This window comes from Pan troglodytes, chromosome 19, assembly GCF_028858775.2.
Source record: "Pan troglodytes isolate AG18354 chromosome 19, NHGRI_mPanTro3-v2.0_pri, whole genome shotgun sequence".
Lineage (NCBI taxonomy): Eukaryota > Metazoa > Chordata > Mammalia > Primates > Hominidae > Pan > Pan troglodytes.
The window spans coordinates 16278856-16296237 of record NC_072417.2 but is presented as its reverse complement, the minus strand read 5'-3'; the positions used below and the strand labels follow the sequence as shown (position 1 = coordinate 16296237).

At 49.8% G+C, this 17382-nt stretch overlaps 1 long non-coding RNA gene across 1 annotated transcript in view; it reads right to left on the bottom strand.

Annotated features, from left to right (window-relative positions):
- The window catches only part of LOC107969125 (uncharacterized), a 159842-nt gene extending 150129 nt beyond the window's left edge, over positions 1-9713 (bottom strand). Inside the window, exon 1 of the long non-coding RNA XR_001710727.3 lies at positions 8860-9713. This is a non-coding gene — a long non-coding RNA (uncharacterized LOC107969125). The remainder of the gene's footprint in view (positions 1-8859) is intronic.
- Between the last annotated feature and the right edge of the window lie 7669 nt (positions 9714-17382).

The following is a 17382-nucleotide window of genomic DNA, read 5'->3' as shown; positions in this document are numbered from 1 at the left end:
TGAGCCATCCTCCACCTGCACCTGCAGTGCCGTCGCCACCTCTGCCACCACTATCACCAGCCCCAGCCCCACCCCCACTGTCAGCTACCACAAGGCCTTCCCTCCTGAAAGCTCCATGGCCATAAACAGTTAATGTGATTATTGCATTTAGCCCACATTTGCAATCACTTCCTCTCTTTAATCACTTTGAAGATGTTTCAAATTCCTTTCCAACGTGACTGAAATCAAAGTGGCACCCGTGAAGGGAGAAAGCCTGCCTGCCGGTGCGAGGTGGAGATGTGAAACAGTCAGGTTTGATGGGGAGAAATTATGTCTTGCTTAATTCCTTTTACCCTATAATTACCAGGCGCGACCATGTGGGTTCACAGCAAAAATAACTTGCCACATGAAGACGTTGTCTATAGAATCCTGGTTTGAGTCCCCAGGCAAGACCCTCAGAGGAGGTTCCCAGGCAGCCCCCGCCCAGGCATCTACACAGTACTGTGGTCCACCTTCCTCACTAGCTTTCCAACCCCACCCCTGACCCCCAACCACCGAGGCTCAATTCCCAGGCACCCACTCTGCCTTATCCTCTTCCCCTCTCTGCAGCATTTGACTGGCGGTCACCTCCCTCTTCACACTCTTCCCTGGTTTGACTTCCCTATGCCTCACCCCACCCTCAGTCTCCTTTGTATCTCTCTCCCCTCCTCCCTTTCACCACCCCCTGGGCACTAGCATCCCTGAGGCCCTATCAGCATCTCTCTTCTCTTTCTTCTTTCCTCTCCGTCTCTCCTTTCTCTCTCTCACATCTCCTCTCTCCTCTTCACTCCCATTCCTTCAGACAGCAGGTCTACCCTTCGGACTCTCAAACCCACAGCCCATCTGCGATCTCCAGACTTCAGGCCTCTAACTTCCACTTCCAGCTGCTGGCTTAGTGTTTCCACTGGATACCCTGCTGCGTCCAAACCCACACCCTCCTGATTTCTCTTTCTCCAGGTAAGAACTCCACCACCGCGGCTTACTTCTGTATCTCTAAAGCCACCCTACCTTGCCTTTCTCCTCACGTCTGGATCCAATCTGACACCGCCCACGCGGGAGCGCTCATGAGGTGGCTTAGAGGAAATTACAGGAGCCTTTGAGTCATAGGCACTCAAGTTCAGAGCCGGGCTGGGAGCCTTCCGGTCATATGACTTTGGTGTCCTTATTTATAAAACAGCAAGGAAAATTCTTACCTCCCAGTATGTTTTTTAAAAACCAAGTTATACAATATACGATTATGGTTAACACATCTTCCCCGCCCCACCTCCATTTCCTGCCCTACTTCCGATGCTTTTACTGAGTCTACAATAACAATCTCAGAACCGGTCTCTGCCCCCTAGCCCCAGTACTCCCTCCCATCCATCATCCACCTTTCTGCCAGAGGGCTTTTGCTAAAATTGAGTTCTGAACCCATCACTCCCCTATTTAGAACCCTTTGGTGGTTGCCTGTGGCTCACAGGTTAAAGTTCAAAGCAGAAGCTGTGTCAATGTGATGGAGTGAGAACCAGTTGACTATGGGGCCATCCAGACATTTCAAATCCTCATCCCCAACTAATTAGCTGTTTACACTTTGGGCCTCACTTTCCTCAACTATTTTTTGTGTGTTTGTTCAGACACAGTCTCACTCTGTCGCCCAGGCTGGAGTGCCATGATGCAATCTCAGCTCACTGCAACCTCCGCCTCCCAGGTTCAAGCAATTCTCCCACCTCAGCCTCCAGAGTGGCTGGGATTACAGGCACCCACCACCATGCCTGGCTTTTTTTTTTTTTTTTTTTTTTTAGTAGAAACTGGGTTTCACCATATTGGCCAGGCTGCTCTCGAACTCCTGACCTCAGGTGATCCACCCACCTTGGCCTCCCAAAGTGCTGGGATTACAGGCATGAGCCACTGCAACTGCCCCTCCTCAACTATTTTATGACAATAACTCCTAACTCACAAGACTGTGGTGAGAGGTGAACAGACTTTACAAAGTGCCTACTGGGGTTTCAGCACACAGTAGGTGGGTCCCTGTCCCTCTTTACTCCTCACCTCCCCACGTTCATCCTCAACCCCAACCAGACCATTCACACTCTGGAGTTTCTGTGTCTCTGCTTATCCACCCACCTCTCAGTTTATGCATAATCCTTTCATGCTTTTGGAAACAAAGTGGTGGTTTCAACTGCCTGTCACCACGTTGGAGGCCTGAGCTGGCACAGACTCACAGCACCACAGGAAGGCCGGTCACAGGGCACACGCTGCTATTTGCAGCATCACTAGAAAATGTTTCCCATAGCAGTGTTCCCCTCTCTGGGGGGCTGGTCATGGTGCTTCATGAGCTCTTTTACTGCCCAAGATGGTTTTTTTTTTTTTTTTTGAGACAGAGTCTCACCCTTGTTACCCAGGCTGGAGTGCAACGGCATGAACTCGGCTCACTATAACCTCCGCCTCCCAGGTTCAAGCAATTCCCCCGCCTCAGCCTCCCAAGTAGCTGGGATTACAGGCACCTGCCACCACGCCCAGCTAATTTTTTGTATTTTTAGTAGAGCCGGGGTTTCACCATGTTGGCCAGGCTGGCCTCGAACTCCTGACCTCAGGTGATCCACCCACCTTGGCCTCCCAAAGTGCTGAGATTACAGGTGTGAGCCACCGTGCCCGGCAGATGTTTTCTTTTATCATCTTTAAATGAAAGCTCTGGATTAAGAAACAGCAAAAGGTGGCCGTGCCATCTGTGGAGGAAGCACGAGGGTTATAAGTCATGCTGATGAAGGCAAACAGATCCTAAAGATGAACCTCCTGCATTCCCATAGTAGAACCTGTGCAGAACAATGTCAAAGAGGCCCTGGATTAAAGAACATTTCAGTGTGGAGACTCTCGGACGGCACACACTCCAAGAGCAAGAATTCCTACGGGAAGAAGGTGGTAAGTAAAAGGTCAGGGCCAATGTGGCCAGTTGATTTTTATTTTGCTTGATTCACTAGTAAACATACATGCCTATTTTTCCCTTAACAAGTGGTTACATACCGTTCACAGTCAGATGCCATATATCCAAAGGGTGGAAAGAAAACACCTGTGCTTCTTGCTTTTTCTTTCTTCCAAGTAAAATATCATTTTGATTCAAGCCTTATTTAATTGTCTGGGGCATCTCAGGACTCACAGTTGGGTCTGTGGAGAGGAGTGTGACCTTGACTTTGGAGAATGAACCTGCTCTGTGCACTCCCCTCCTTTGTCCAGGGTCTCCCTCCTGATGTCCCCGAAACTTTCCCACTCCCGCTCTGCACATGGCATGTGGCCTGGAAATGTAACCAGCCACTTCCCACATTTTTTTTCTATTGCACTTCTAAGGATTTTTTTTTTTTTTGGCAGTAAAATATACACAACATCAAATTTACCATCTTGACCATTTTTAAGTGTACGGCTCAGTGGCATTCACACATTCACACTGTGCAGCCATCACCACCACCTCCAGAACTCTCTTCATTTTGCAAAATTGAAACTCTGTACCCATTAATCAACTCGCCCTTGCCCCGCTTCCCCCACCCCAGCCATCACCATTCTACTTTCTGTCCCTGATTTTGGCCATTCTAGGAACCACGTATGAGTGGAATCATAGTCTTTTGGTATCTGGCTTATTTCACTCAGCATATGATGTCTTCAAGGTTCATCCATGGTGTAGCATGTGTCAGGATCTCACTTCTTTTGAAGCCTGAATACCACCTTTTGTTTACCCATTAATAGACACTTTGGATTGTTTTCACCTTTTTTTAAAGCATTTGAGGTAAAAACATACATATATAATTTAGCAACTTTATCATGTTTAAGCTTCCACCTTTTGGCTCTTGTGAATAACGCTACTATGAACATGGGTGTGCAAATCTCTGTCCAAGCCCCTGCTTTTGCTCCTCTTGGATATACACCCAGAAGGGGGATTTCTTTCACTATTCTGTTTTGCATCACAGTTAAAGGGTTACAAATCTTCTGTCATCACCCTCCATCCCTAAAACAGCAGCGCCTCACGTAGCACAAATCTTTCCTGAAATACAGTCTCTCTGATTCTGGCACACACCTTTGCACCTGGCTGCAGGTGACCTGAGTTGGCCAGAAGTAAGCAGTTGCTGAAGTTTTGCTGATTTGAACCCAGCTCAAGGTGTGTATGTTTTTTCCCGGCCATTCTTCTGAGGCCAGAGTTCCCTCTTGGCCTGAAATGCAAAAGGGAACCAAGATTTGCACATTTTTTCTTAATTGCCCTGGACACTCATTCCCATCCTCTGTGCTTTCAGGTAGTTTTTCCCACTTAGCCTGAAATATTCAGTCATTCCAGGCCCTTGGAGGTTTTCCAGGAAATCTCACTTACTAATGAAGTGCCCTTTTGGCAGGGCAGGACAGCAAGGGCCAGAAAGGAGGTCAGAAGCCCATGGGGTGAAGCTGGCTTGACCCAGGCCATTAGAATGAGCAGTACCCTCCCAGACCAGCTGTGGAGAGGGCAGAGATCAGGGGGTGGCCCAAATCACAAGGACACTCAAAGCCAAATGTGGCCATCACCAAGGGATTCGGAATGGAGAGGCAAGTTGCAGGAGCCTGAGGCCTCCCTGAGCCCTGCACTACTTGACTCAGGAAAAAAAGTCTAGGCCAAGCTAAACTGAGTCTTTTAGTACAATAAACCGATACCAGGCATGGGCTGAAGAAGAGCAAAATGTCCCAACTACACGGGAGGGGAAAGAGCACCAGGCTGGGAGTCAGGAGCTCTAGGAATTTTTTTTTTTTTTTTTTTTTTTTTGACAGAATCTCACTCTGTCACCCAGGCTGGAGTGCACTGACGCAATCTTGGCTCACTGCAACCTCCATCTCCCCAGTTCAAGCAATTCTCCTGCCTCAACCTCCCGAGTAGCTGGGATTACAGGCATGCACCACAGCGCCCGGCTAATTTTTGTATTTTTAGTGGAGAGGGGGTGTTTCACCATGTTGGCCGGGCTGGTCTCAAACTCCTGACCTCAGGTGATCTGCCCGCCTCTGCCTCCCAAAGTGCTGGAATTACAGGCGTGAGCCACCATGCCTGGCCTCTAGGAAGAATTTTCAGGATGGCCTCAACCATTCCTATGTATTTACCACAAGATGGCTTTGCAGCTCCTCCCTCCAGGAGGCAGAGTCTATTTTCCCTCTCCTTAAATCTGAGCTCACCTGTGACTTGCACTGACCAATAAAATTCAGTCCAAGTGATGCCACGATCTTCTGGGCCAGACCTTGAGGGGTCCTGCTGTTTCTGCTTTCTCCCTCTTTCTCCCCTGAGACCACTATGTAAGAAAACTGATCTTGAGGGGCCACATGGAGGTTAACTGAGGAACCCAGGCAACAGCCAGACATGTACAGTGAGGCCAGCCCGCCCAACCATCCAGGGAACACAGTGAGCCCAGAAATACCAGCAGCAGAACAGCCAGCCAATCACAAATCAAGGAAAATAAGATGTTACTATAGTTCTGAGTCCTAAGGTTTGGCAGGAGGTGGTTGTTGCAAAGCTGTGGTTAACCAAGGCTGAGTCTTAATTCCTGCTCCACCAAGAAGCCACTGCATGGCTCCAGGCAAAACACCTTTGTTCCCTGGTCTTCTGTTTCTTCTGCAATACAATTAAGGGAGTAAGAAATGAGAAAGGAATAGAAAAAAAATCACAGGCTTTAGGGCTCATCAGCTAGCATCTTAACTCTGTCACTACCGGTGTGACCTTAGGACAAGCTCCTTAACCTCTCTGAGCCTCAATTTTCTCATCTCTCATGTAAGAGTAATAATACCTGATTGGGTTTCTGTGAGGATGAGTTGAAATAAAGTGCTCAGCCCATAGTAGGTACTCAATAAATATTAATAGCGATGTCCTCGGGGAGCTGGGATTATGGTTAGGCACATGGACTTTGGAGCTACCTTCTCCAGGTTCAAATCCCAATCATGCTACTTTCTAGCTCTGTGGTCGTAGGCCAGTGACTTAACACCTGCACCTCAGTTTCCTCACATTATTATTAGATGACAACAGTACCTAGCTCGTAGGGTTGTTGTGAAAATTTAGAGAGTTTATACATGTAAAGAGCTCAGAGCTGTTTCTGGCACATAACAGGTGGCTCAATAAGTATTATACGTGTGGGTGTTTTTTTTTGTTTTGTTTTTTCAGTTTATAGAACCCATTCCATCTACTTAACCTTCCCCTGGTCAGGTACAGAGGTGAGGAAACAGGCTGATGAGCTTGCCAGTTGATTCGCGCAAGGTCACAGAGCTGACAAATGGCAGGAGAGAAGATTCAAACTCAGGTCTGCAGGACTCTGAGCCCGGACAGATTAGTAAAATTCAACCACCATTTACTATGTGCCTGCCCCTGTGCTGGCCTTCGGAGCTGCAAGAATGTATGAGACCTTTCTTCACCCTCAGGCATTCTTGGGAGGGCAAACAGGCAACATTACAATGTGATATGGGCTGTATAAAGGGCACTCAGAGCCATTAACTCTGCTGGGGCAAGTCCTAGGAAGCACAGAGGGGGTTCTCCCATGCTGAATATTAAAATACTAGTAGATTCGAGCCACGTGCACGAGGAAGTACATTTGAGGCAGAAGGCGCAGCATGGGCAGGAGCTCGGAGAAGGGACTGGCGGCATGTGTGCAGAACCACACTAGACATCAGGGTCTAGTGAGGAGGCTGGTGAGAACATAGGATTTCTTTCCTGCCACACATAAAATACCAAAACAGATTCTTAGGGATGGCAGTGAAGACCACAGCCAGGGCCTCAGTCACCCGTGACTGTCTCTCTCATCAACACCTTCTGGCAAAGCCATAGTTTCCATAATGCCCTTGGACATACCCTTTCAATCCTTCCTTGGAAGAGATAAAAAAAGGAGGAAACAAGTTTATTCTCTTTCTACTCCCTCCTACTCGAGACCAGCCTGTACCATCCCAGACCCTGGCACGACCAACCCCACCTACTCCCTATCTCCCTGGGCACTGACTAGTAAGGCATGAACTAAATGAGTTTGCACTTGAACTCCAAATCCCAAAACCTTGCAGGCTTTGAAGGATGCTTGAGGGTCACCTGGTCTGATAGGGCTCCATGCAGCAGTGGGAGGTGGAGGCTGGGGGGCGGGGGTGGAGGCTGGGGGGCGGGGGTGGAGGCTGGGGGGCGGGGGTGGAGGCTGGGGGGCGGGGGTGGAGGCTGGGGGGCGGGGGTGGAGGCTGGGGGGCGGGGGTGGAGGCTGGGGGGCGGGGGTGGAGGCTGGGGGGCGGAGGTGGAGGCTGGGGGGCGGAGGTGGAGGCTGGGGGGCGGAGGTGGAGGCTGGGGGGCGGAGGTGGCTCAACCCCAGGTGTGAAGGACTCATGAGTTACCAAGAGCAATCTTCCTACCCTGAGACAGGCTCTTGCCCACACCTCCTGGCGTCTGGAAAACGGTGGACCCATAAGCCTCAAAAATGAGCTTCCTAAGGGCTGCTGAGTGGACACCTTTGCCTGTTCCATAAGTTCTTATTGAAGTGCCATAATAAATCATGCTTTGTGACATGTATGCAGCCTATGGGAAAAATCCATTCTAACTCTTGAATTCCCATTTCTAATGATCCTCAAGAAATTATTGAGAAAATCAAAACACTGTGTTTCGAAGGACTCACCACGGTTCAAACGGTTTCCACAAATCCAGAACGCAAAAGGCATTTTTCAAAGATTTACTGTTCCCCAAATGACAATAATGCCATATTGACTGACTTCAGAGAAGCTCTGGGAATTTGGAAAAACCAGTCAAGCAAGCAAGATCTTTAACAGAGAAAAAAAAAAGTTGGTGAACTTGACAATTTTGTTAAAGTTCACAGCATTTTCCTGTTTTGACAGCACTTTTGCAGGTCCTGATGCCTCCGGGTGTTGGATAACACCATCCTCTACTTAGAGCTGCAGCCTCCAGCATCCCCAAGCCGGTCTGCCCCCGCCCCACACTGCCAGCAGAGACATCTTTCTAAAACACAAATGGAATGTTACTGCTCAAAACCTTGCTGCAGCTTCTGGGGTGTTATTCTTGAAAGAAACCACAACAGTTCTCCAGCTTCTCCGGAATCCCCCAACCCACCTCAGCCAGAGGGAAGAAAATTTGGGTACTATCGACGGCCTGAAATTCATGATAGATACAGACTAGCATTCATTCATTCAACAAACATTTAAGTGCATATTATATATGAAAAAAAAACAGGCAAAAATCTCTGCCTTCATGGGGTTTATATTCTAGACAGACAGACAAATCAGATAAATAAGATATATTGTACATTAGATAGTGATATAACAAACATTATGTGCTGGATGAGCTGGATGATGGAAGCAAATCCCCCCACGCACACACCCCACCCCAAGGCCTTCCTCATGGGATTTTTTTTTTTTTTTTTTTTTTTTTTTTTATTGAGGCGGAGTCTCACTTTGTCACCCAGGCTGGAGTGCAGTGGTGCGATCTCGGCTCACTGCAATCTCTGCTTCCCAGGTTCAAGTGATTCTCCTGTCTCAGCCTCCTGAGTAGCTGAGTAGCTGGGACTACAGGCGCACGCCACCACGCCCGACTAATTTTTGTATTCTTAGTGGAGACAGGGTTTCACCATGGTGGCCAGGATGGTCTCGATCTCCTGACCTCATAATCCACCAACCTCAGTCTCCCAAAGTGCCGGGTTACAGGCGTGAGCCACCGCACCGACCACAGCTCTCCTCTTTAACAAGCACTTAATCCTACCCCGCAGTAGCCCTCCTGGGAGCAAACGGGGTGTCCCACCTGATGTGGGTTCGAAGATGCTTGTCTGTGCATCTTAACCCAAGCTACAACCGTCCCGTCCTCCCTGATCGCAAACACATCCCCCCTTCCCAGAAACAAACCTGTCACTTTTTTCTCTGTTAAAAGGCAATCTGCAACTTGACGCAACAACGGAAGTCTTGCGAAGATTATGGCGGAGCGCGCCAGTGGGTTTCCTAATATGGAGGGACTGCCCTGTAGAGAGGTAGGAGGCGTGGAAATTCCCAGCAGCTGAGTCTTAGTAATTACAGCCAGGAGAGCCCTAGCTGGGATTCAGAGAGAGAGAGTGCGCCCATGCAGGCTCCTCAAATCCAGCCAGCCACGATTCAGCTCCAGAGAGGCTGGCCCAGAGAAGCAAAGAGGCTTGGCTGTATCTGTGTGTCCGGAATTGGTGGGTTCTCGGTCTCACTGACTTAAAGAATGAAGCCGTGGACCTTCGCGGTGAGTGTTACAGTTCTTAAAGGTGGCCTTAAAGGTGGCGTGTCCGGAGTTTGTTCCTTCTGATGTTAAGATGTGTCCGGAGTTTCTTCCTTTTGGTGGGTTCGTGGTCTCGCTGGCTCAGGAGTGAAGCTGCAGACCTTCGCGGTGAGTGTTGCAGCTCTTAAGGTGGCGCGTCTGGAGTTGTTCCTTCCTCCTGATGGGTTCGTGGTCTCGCTGGCTTCAGGAGTGAAGCTGCATACCTTCGCGGTGAGTGTTACAGCTCTTAAGGCAGCGCGTCTGAAGTTGTTTGTTCCTCCTGGTGGGTTGGTGGTCTTGTTGGCTTCAGGAGTGAAGCTGCAGACCTTCACGGCGAGTGTTACAGCTCATAAAAGCAATGTGGACCCAAACAGTGAGCAGCAAGATTTATTGCAAAGAGCAAAAGAACAAACCTTCCACAGAGTGGAAAGGGACCCCAACGGGTTGCTACTGCTAGCTTGGGCAGCCTGCTTTTATTCTTATCTGGCCCCACCCACATCCTACTGATTGGTCCATTTTACAGAGAGCCCAGTGGTCTGTTTTGACAGGGCGCTGATTGGTGCGTTTACAATCCCTGAGCTAGACTCAAAGGTTCTCCACGTCCCCACCAGAGTAGCTAGATACAGAGTGTCCATTGGTGCATTCACAAACCCTGAGCTAGACACAGGGTGCTGATTGGTGTGTTTACAAACCTTGAGCTAGATACAGAGTGCCGATTGGTGTATTTACCATCCCTTAGCTAGACATAAAGGTTCTCCAAGTCCCCACCAGAGTAGCTAGATACAGAGTGTGGATTGGTGCATTCACAAACCCTGAGCTAGACACAGGGTGCTGATTGGTGTGTTTACAAACCTTGAGCTAGATACAGAGTGCCGATTGGTGTATTTACCATCCCTTAGCTAGACATAAAGGTCCTCCAAGTCCCCACCAGACTCAGGAGCCCAGCTGGCTTCACCCAGTGGATCCCACACCGGGGCCGCACGTGGAGCTGCCTGCCAGTCCCGCGTCGTGCACCCGCACTCCTCAGCCCCGGGGCGGTCGATGGGACTGGGCGCCCTGGAGCAGGGGGCGGTGCTCGTCGGGGAGGCTCCGGCAGCGCAGGAGCCCACGGAGGTCGGGGCGGGCGGGGGGAGGGGGAAGCTCGGGCACGGCAGGCTGCAGGTCCCGAGCCCTGCCCCGTGGGAAGTCAGCTAAGGCCCGGCGAGAAATTGAGCACGGCAGCTGCTGGCCCAGGTGCTAAGCCCCTCACTGCCGGGGGCTGGCGGCGTGGGCCGGCCGCTCCGAGTGCGGGGTCCGCCGAGCCCACGCCCACCCGGAATTCGCGCTGGCCCGCAAGCACCGTGCGCAGCCCCAGTTCCCGCCCGCGCCTCTCCCTCCACACCTCCCCACAAGCTGAGGGAGCCGGCTCCGGCCTTGGCCAGCCCAGAAAGGAACTCCCACAGTGCAGCGGCGGGATGAAGGGCTCCTCAAGTGCCACCAAAGTGGGAGCCCAGGCAGAGGAGGCGCGGAGAGCGAGCGAGGGCTGTGAGGACTGCCAGCACGCTGTCACCTCTCAGCTGCACAGCTAGCTATTCAGTAGCAGAACTGAGACCCAAGAGCAGGTCTTCTGGGAAGCATCAGGGTATGAGCGTTAAGAACTTGGGCTTTAGAGGCAGAGACGCTTGTTTCAAATTTCCTCTTGGCTTTTGCTAGCTGTGTGGCCGTGTGTATGTTTATTGAGTTCTGAGCTTCAGTTTCCTCACCTGGAGAATAGGGATGCCAGTGCCTGCATTCCAGAGAGATTGTGAGTGGATCCTGTTACAGCGTCAGGTATGTGGTGGGCACTCAGTAATGTCCGATCTGATCACTGTTATGCTGACACCAGAGTCTGCTGCTACACAGACTCACGCAGGCATCATTCAATCATCCGGGGTCTGTTTCTTCCTCTCTGTGTCTCCCTTGGCCCCTCTATCACTGTCCTGTGTCTCTCCTTATCTCTTTGTGTGTCTCTGTGTATCCCACTGTGTTTTCCCTGTTGGTCTGTGTGTGTTAAAGGATCTCTGTCTCTCTCTCTCCATGTGTCTTTGTAAGTGCATTTCCCTCTGTGCGTCTGTGGGACTGTCCACTTCTGAGTGTGTATCTATTTCCAAATATTCTTGTCTCTTTATGCTTGTTTCTGTGTCTTCGCCCAGCCCTCTCTTTCTCTCCATCTCTATTTTTCTTTTCTTTCCTCCCTCTGTGTCTCTCTGTCCCTCTCTTTCTTTCTTTGTCTCTGTTTCTCAAGCTCTCCATGTGCCTCTGTCTCTCACCCGCTCTTCTCCTCAAAACCAGAAGTGACCCAGCCGACTCTCACAGTTCGTTACAAGGAAAACATTGAACAATCATTCTTTGCTCGTGCAAGGAGCTCGACAGCTGGAGCAAACAATGGGAAATTCAGAATTAATTGGGTGCTGATTATTTGCCAAAGGAAAAAAAATGGGGAAATGTATATGAAACAAAAGACAACCTAGCAACAGTGAAAACTTCAGCACGCAGCAACAAAAGCAATCTTAATGAAGCATGACAATGCCTGCGCAGGGCCGACAGCCGGCCACCGCATACTGAGAGGGAGGAGAACAAATGTGAGCACTGCCCTGGAGCCAAGCGAGGCCATTCTGGGGCACTTGGGGTCCTCAACAGCCACAGGCTCCCAGAAACTCTGTGTTGAAGAGCCCAGCGATCCCAGTCCCATGCCACACACATGGGCCCCCCATTTACTCAGTCCCCATAAAAGCATCTCATAAGCTCATAAGCACCTGCCTTGGCACTGAGGAGGTAAACATGATCCAGGCAGGGTCTCCATGCTCAAAGAATGCCCAGTTCAGCCTGGAGGGGAGAGCACACAGACAGGCAGCTGCAATCTATTCCAAGAGCTGCAGCAGAGCCGCCGCAGAGCCTAGAGCACCTGCACTAAGTTTGCACACAGGGTGAGAAGGATTCAAAAAGGGGCTAACACTCCAGCAGAGTCTGGGAAGAGGAATAGAAGTTTGTCGGGTAGGGAAGGAAGGACAAGCATAAAATGCAGGAGGAGCAGCATGTGTGGAGACACTGAGGGCAAAAGGGCACAGTGTGTCCAGAGGACATCGAGAAACCAGGGTTCAGGTGCTTCCTCTAAAGCTTCAATACAGAGCTGCCATATGACCCCAGCAGTTCCACTCCTTGGTATATACCCAAGGCATTTGAAATAAGAGACTCAAGTCCTTGTCCATGAGTGTTTATTACCAGCACTATGCACAATGGCAAAGGTGGAAACAACACAAGTGTCTGTTGATGAATGAATGGATAAACTAAATGTGGTGTGTCCGTGCTATGGAATATTATTATTATTTTACTTTAAGTTCTGGGATACATGTGCAGAACGTGCAGGTTTGTTACATAGGTATACATGTGCCAAGGTGGTTTGCTGCACCTACCAACCCGTCATCTAGGATTTAAGCCCCGCATGCATTAGGTATTTGTCCTAATGCTCTCCCTCCCCTTGCTCCCCACCACCCCCGACAGGCCCCGGTGTGTGATGTTCCCCTCCCTGTGTCCATGTGTTCTCATTGTTCAACTCCCACTTATGAGTGAGAACATGCGGTGTTTGGTTTCCTGTTCCTGTGTTACTTTGCTGAGAATGATGGTTTCCAGCTGCATCCATGTCCCTGTAAAGGACATGAACTCATTCTTTTTTATGGCTGCATAGTATTCCATGGTGTATATGTGCCACAATTTCCTTATCCAGTCTATCATTGATGGGCATTTGGGTTGGTTCCAAGTCTTTGCTATTGTAAACAGTGCTGCAATATATATACGTGTGCATGTGTCTTTATAGTAGAATGAATTATAATCCTTTGGGTATATACCCAGTAATGAGATTGCTGGGTCAAATGGTATTTCTGGTTCTAGATCCTGATGGACTATTATTTGGCCACAAAAAGGACGTATTGATTCATGCTACAATATGGACGAGCCTCAGAAACATCATGCTAAGTGAAAGAAGCTAGATGCAATAGGTCACATATTGTATGCTTTCATTTATATGAAATGTTCAGAATAAGTGATTCCATAGAGACAGAAAGCGTGTTAGTGGTTGCCACATCCTGGGGAGTGGGAGAAGAATGGAGAATGCCTGCTAGTGGATATGGGATATCCCTGTGGGGTGATGAAATGTCCTGGGGCTGGATGGAGGTGATGATTGTACAATATCACAAATGTGCTGGATGTCAGTGAATTGTACACTTTCAAAATGGGCAACAGTTAATATCACATTATGGGATTTTTATCCCAATAACATTAAATAAAAATAATAAGATCAAATTAAAATAAAAGTGAAGGGGCCAGGCTCAGTGGCTCACACCTGTAATCCCAGCACTTTGGGAGGCCAAGGCGGGTGGATCATGAGGTCAGGAGATCAAGACCATCCTGGCCAACATGGTGAAACTCCGTCTCTACTGAAAATACAAAAATTAGCTGGCCGTGGTGGCACGTGCCTGTAATCCCAGCTACTCGGGGGGTTGAGGCAGGAAAATCACTTGAACCAGGGAGTCAGAGATTGCAGTGAGCCAAGATCGCGCACTGCACTCCAGCCTGGCGACAGAGTGAGACTCTATCTCAAAAAAAAAAAAAAAAAAAATGGTGAAGGAATCACAGCTGAGGTTTAGCAGACAGGTGGGAAATGGGGCAGAGCCAAATTGCCAAGGGTTTTAAATGCCATTGTTTTCGCCTTGTTAGTGATGAGGGGCTCTTCGAACATCCAACCAAAGGAGGGATGTCAGCTCAGATATGTGCATCAGTATCTCCTAGGGTTGCAAACAGGAAGGACTGGAAGCAGTTCAGTAGAGGCGGTGAGACCCAGCAGGAGGCTGATGCCAGATGGGAGCGTTTAAAGGGAGAGTCCCAGAGGTGGGTGAATTACAGGCACATTTGACAAATGTGCACTGACAATTCCATAGGAATGAAGGCTTGCACCCAGAAAAAAGCCCTTCATGAAGCCTCAAGAAAGCAAGGTCCCTGCCTTAGGGGGGTCTTGGCAAGCTATTCATTGTGTCTCCCTAAAACCCTGGTTCCGGGTTCCTGGGGAGAAGAGATCAGGTACCTGAAGCCTGAGTCCTTTGCCTCAGTAGCCAGGCTGCTCTGGGAAGAGCCAAGAGGAGTAGCAGCCAGGGTGTGTGTCCCAACATTAGCAGCTAACTCCAGGAGAAGTGTCCATCTCAGAGATTTCCACTCCCTCTGCGGCCGGCCTCCAGGTCTGTGCTTTAAAGATTTGTTTTAATTAGATCTGTCTCAGTCAGAGGCATTGAGAATTATCTCCACCTCAGCTTGCTCCTTTCCTTTGCTTCTTTCCTATTGACTTTCAGAAACTCTGCCAACTACATTAGGGCTTTGATTATTTTTTCATAAAAGAAAAACCAACGCAAGTTTTTAGAAGCAAGGAGCCTGCCCCTCTGGAGAGTCGAAAGGCGAATGCAGGGTAGGTCCTGGGCTGACGCATCTGATATTTTAGGACACCACTCCCAGCCTCCCACAAACTGGCCCTAACCCAAGTGTATCCTCAGCTTTGATCAGGACTGGAACTACTGGAGGTTCCTGGCATAGGCCAAATCTGAGGGTGGCAGGAACCAGAAACCAGGTAGATCTGCCACCACACACCAGGCAGCTGCAGGGGGCACCAGGAAAAAGGATGGGGAGGTGGGCAGGGGCCTGGGACAGACTGGCTAGGGGTCAGAGGTAGCAGGGCAAGGCACTGGAGCATGACAGAGGGGGTCCTGGGGCTGCAAGCAAGCTGATCATTGCTAAAGTGAGCCCTATCTATCCATCAATCCACCAATGTACCCATCATCCATCCACCAATTATCCACCCATCATTACTTTATCATTTCATGGACACTTCCAGCCATTCAACCATTCTTTTACCACGTCATTTCCACACATCTATCCACATTACTATCTACCACATGCCCACGCTGTGCTGGTAACAGGGCCTTATCCTAGCAGGAGAACACCTTGGAAGATCAAAATACAAATAGTCTAGGACCATGGGATAAGGAGTTTCCAGGTGCCCAGAGGAGCTAAAAGATGCACAAACTTTGAGATCAGACAAAGACAGAAGAAGCCCAGAGTCTTAGAGGAAGGAGAGTTAGATTTCTGGCTCCTGAGGTGGGGCTGCAGGTCCTCACACAAGGTCAAACCTGGACCAGCAAAGAGTTCCCTGACATTGCATCCCAGAACAGGTGGTGAAAGCTCTCAAACCCCTCCTAGCTGGGCCCATCATTGATCCTCAACCCTTCACAGTTGCTGAGCTGCAGGTGGGATGAAGGCTGGAGTCCCGGCTGAGATGTGGTCAGACTTTGGGACAAGAGAGAGGCAGGGACTGAGGCTCAGGGGTGCCAGACTTGGAGTGCTGCCACCTTAATGGTGGTCAGTGCTGGAGCTTCATCCTCTGCAGCATCATGATGCTGGCTAGGGGCAACTCGGGGTTCAGAAGCTACTCACATGCTCTGCTTGCGAGGGCCCTTCTTACTAACAGTGGAGGTAAGGCCAGCAGAAAGTCATGTCCAAGGTCTTATTTGCCCAGCTTGGGAGTCTTGGCCTCAATTTGCTTACGATTGAAGAAGTCAAAAACCAAGGAGGCCCTAAGTAGGTCCTTCCTGATTTCAATCTGTTCTTAACCTCAGTATCCAGAGGGAAATGTCCTTCCAGAAGTGATGCAATGCTCAGAAGAGGGGCGACTCCCCAAGCTCCTCCGTGTACTCCAGGTTAGTCTGAGTTCACGGCAACTTGACAGAGTGCAGCCCGGGGGTCTGGCAGGGTGCGGGGGGTTGTGGGAGAAGCAGAGCCAGTGTAGAAAATGGAAACTTGGGCGGAGCGCAGTGGCTCACGCCTGTAATCCCAGCACTTTGGGGGCCAAGGTGGGCAGAGCACGAGGTCCAGAGATCAAGACCAGCCTGGCCAACATGGTGAAACCCTGTCTCTACTAAAAATATGAAAAATTAGCCGGGTGTGGTGGCACACACCTGTAGTCTCAGCTACTCAGGAGGTTGAGCCAGGTGAATTGCTTGAACCAGGCAAGCGGAGGCTGCAATGAGCAGAGATCGTGCCATTGCACTCCAGCCTGGGTGACAGAGGAAGACTCTGTCTCAAAAAAAATAAAATAATAAAATAAAATAAAATAGAAAATGGAACCTTGTATTGGATATGTTGCTTATTCAGAGCCATTTAGTTAGTGACCCAAACAGATGGAAACAGGAATCCTGACTCCAACCCCCTGCTCTGAGACACATTGTGCCACCTCCTGAGGATATATGTGAGCAGAGAGAAAACACAGAACTCTAGTGACTAGAAGGGAGTCCGGAGAGTGGGGCTGGGAGTCAGGTGGGTGGGGGCACCCCCATCTCAGGCTTGAACAAGCCAGCAACCTCCATCTGGAAGGATGATGTATTCAGTATACCAATTTAGAGGTTTATCTGTTAGAGATTTACCAATAAATTCTGTCTTTCCTTCCCTCTCGAGAATATTTGAAGCATCTTCTGTCCCCATATTCTCTCAAAACCAAGTGCATGGCAGCCATTCAATACCCCTTCGCGAATGCCACCCACGGTGTGGTCTTTAAATCAGCATCAAACTGAACACTTTGGCAGCTCCCTGCAGACCCCCTCCTGGCTTAGCAACTGCAGCAAAGAGAGCTTCCCTTCTCCCACAGTTCCAACACAACCGAATCTCATTGAGCCTCCTTGGATCACGTACCTGCCTGTTCCTGAGTGGCTCGTGGCCATAGGAAAGGAGCATACAAGAATCAGTGAGGGCTGAGCCTCAAGACCATCCCTGAAAGTGGGGGGAGATGTCACCCTAACTAATGTACTGAGAGAAGAGGGGGCAAAGTAAGGTGCTGTGGCCAGAAGAAAGGGGAGTGGGTGCAGGCAAAACTACCCGTTATGCCCCACAGAGGCGCACGGGTTTCAGGGTCCTGACCAAGCATCGGGAGCCCAGTGGAACTCGAGCCTCTGCCTTCCTGGTTTGGTTCTGATAGAGTTCCATGAACCATCCCTGTCCTAAGTACAAAGCCCCAGAAGTGAGATCAGATAAAGCTTTAGGCGTGCTCAGAACCAAAAGGGAGCGAGGGAGACAAAAGAGCTCCCAGATCCCTTGTGTGC